We start from the raw sequence: 1,835 nt of genomic DNA, 5'->3' as shown, positions 1-1,835 counted from the left end.
ATCTGAATTATACGAGAGCCGTCCAGGGGAAACACAAATTATGCAGTCAAGTTTCCCACATTTGGGGAAATCGCAAGGGGCAGCACACCCAGAGTGCAATGGGTGAGCCTTGCCCTGGGAGAAGCACCTTCATGATCATAGTATCTCACCTGGCAGGTTAGTAGGAGTTGGGCTAGAGCTGGGGAGGGTCGCTGCTCGGGCACTACCTTTCAAGTGAAGGAGATCCAACTGAGGCAGCACAAGGGAACTCTCAAAAGAAGAACAAGGCTAGAGGAAGATCTGAGACAAAGAAATCTGACTTTACCAGAGCTGACCAGAGGAAAGCACAAACACAGTCCACCACTACCACAAATAATGCAGTCGAGTTTCCCACATTTGGGGAAATCACAGGGGTCAGCATACCCAGAATGCAATGAATGAACCTCACCCTGGGAAAACAATCTTCATGACAATAGTATCTCCTATGCAAAATAAGTATGATTTGGGATAGGGCTGGGGAGGGCCGCTGCTCAGGCACATCTCTGTCAAGTAAAGGAGATTCAACTGAGGCAGCACAAGGGAACTCTCATCTGGGGACAACAACTGCAGGGAGAACACATATTTTCAGATGAACATGGGGTGGCAGAAGGCTGCCTAATACTGAAGCACCCCCAAACAACAAACCAAATGCAACAACTAGTGCAAGCATTCCTGGGGGATGGCCTGCAGCAGATGGATTTGAATATGGTGATGTCATCCAAGCAGTGGGTCAAAGTTGGCTTCAACCCTCGTCTGCATATGAAAAGAGAAAAGGAGCGTGCAGGGCATGGAGGCCTTTTGTGGTGCTTGGATGACCCCTAGTTCGCATTAAGCACCCCCACCCTCCTTCGGTGTGGGGCTCATGTTGGCCATTCACCAGCCCCTGAAGCATTCAAGCTGATTTCTTGCAGCAGCTGGGCACTGTAACAGCTCCAGAGCTGCTCTGTAAAGCAAGTATAAGGGTGTGGGCCCTGCAGCACTACCCGCAGTTTGCATTGTGCATTGGGAGGCACAAAGTAAGCAGACGGGAGGAGAAGTCAGGATAGTGCACAAGGGTATAGAAGGGAGGGGCTCAAGAAAAAAGAAGTGGAAACAGACAGCAAACTAGGCTGGAGAGAGACCTGAGACAAAGAGATCTGAATTACATGAGAGCCGACCAGGGAAAACTCAAATTATGCAGTCAAGTTTCCCACATTTGGGGAAATCGCAGGGGCAGCACACCCAGAGTGCAATGGGTGAGCCTTGCCCTGGGAGAAGCAACTTCATGATCATAGTATCTCACCTGGCAGGTAAGTAGGAGTTGGGCTAGAGCTGGGGAGGGTCGCTGCTCGGGCACCCCCCTGTCAAGTGAAGGAGATCCAACTGAGGCAGCACAAGGGAACTCTCGAAAGAAGAACAAGGCTAGAGGAAGATCTGAGACAAAGAAATCTGAATTTTACCAGAGCTGACCAGAGGAAAGCACAAACACAGTCCCCCACTACCACAAATAATGCAGTCGAGTTTCCCACATTTGGGGAAATCACAGGGGTCAGCATACCCAGAATGCAATGAATGAACCTAACCCTGGGAGAACAATCTTCATGACCATGGTATCTCCTATGCAAAATAAGTATGATTTGGGATAGGGCTGGGGAGGGCCGTTGCTCAGGCACATCTCTGTCAAGTAAGTTGCATTTGATTTGTTGTTTGGGGGTGCTTCAGTATTAGGCAGCCTTCTGCCCTACCATGTTCATCTGAAAATATGTGTTCTCCCTGCAGTTGTTGTCCCCAGATGAGAGTTCCCTTGTGCTGCCTCAGTTGAATCTCCTTTTGGAGAA

General features: G+C 49.5%; 4 non-coding genes across 4 annotated transcripts; all 4 read right to left on the bottom strand.

Annotated features, from left to right (window-relative positions):
- LOC134999903 (U1 spliceosomal RNA) lies at positions 1-164 on the bottom strand. Its single transcript, XR_010201969.1, has one exon. It is a non-coding gene; the product is annotated as a U1 spliceosomal RNA (small nuclear RNA).
- A 150-nt stretch (positions 165-314) lies between these two features.
- Positions 315-478, bottom strand: LOC134999747 (U1 spliceosomal RNA). The gene has a single exon (XR_010201821.1). It is a non-coding gene; the product is annotated as a U1 spliceosomal RNA (small nuclear RNA).
- Positions 479-1,152: 674 nt separating this feature from the next.
- LOC135000082 (U1 spliceosomal RNA) lies at positions 1,153-1,315 on the bottom strand. The gene has a single exon (XR_010202118.1). It is a non-coding gene; the product is annotated as a U1 spliceosomal RNA (small nuclear RNA).
- Positions 1,316-1,467: 152 nt separating this feature from the next.
- Positions 1,468-1,631, bottom strand: LOC134999647 (U1 spliceosomal RNA). The gene has a single exon (XR_010201726.1). It is a non-coding gene; the product is annotated as a U1 spliceosomal RNA (small nuclear RNA).
- Between the last annotated feature and the right edge of the window lie 204 nt (positions 1,632-1,835).

Source organism: Pseudophryne corroboree, unplaced genomic scaffold (assembly GCF_028390025.1).
Source record: "Pseudophryne corroboree isolate aPseCor3 unplaced genomic scaffold, aPseCor3.hap2 scaffold_150, whole genome shotgun sequence".
In the NCBI taxonomy this organism is placed as follows: Eukaryota; Metazoa; Chordata; class Amphibia; order Anura; family Myobatrachidae; genus Pseudophryne; species Pseudophryne corroboree.
This window is presented reverse-complemented; position numbering and strand designations above follow the sequence as displayed.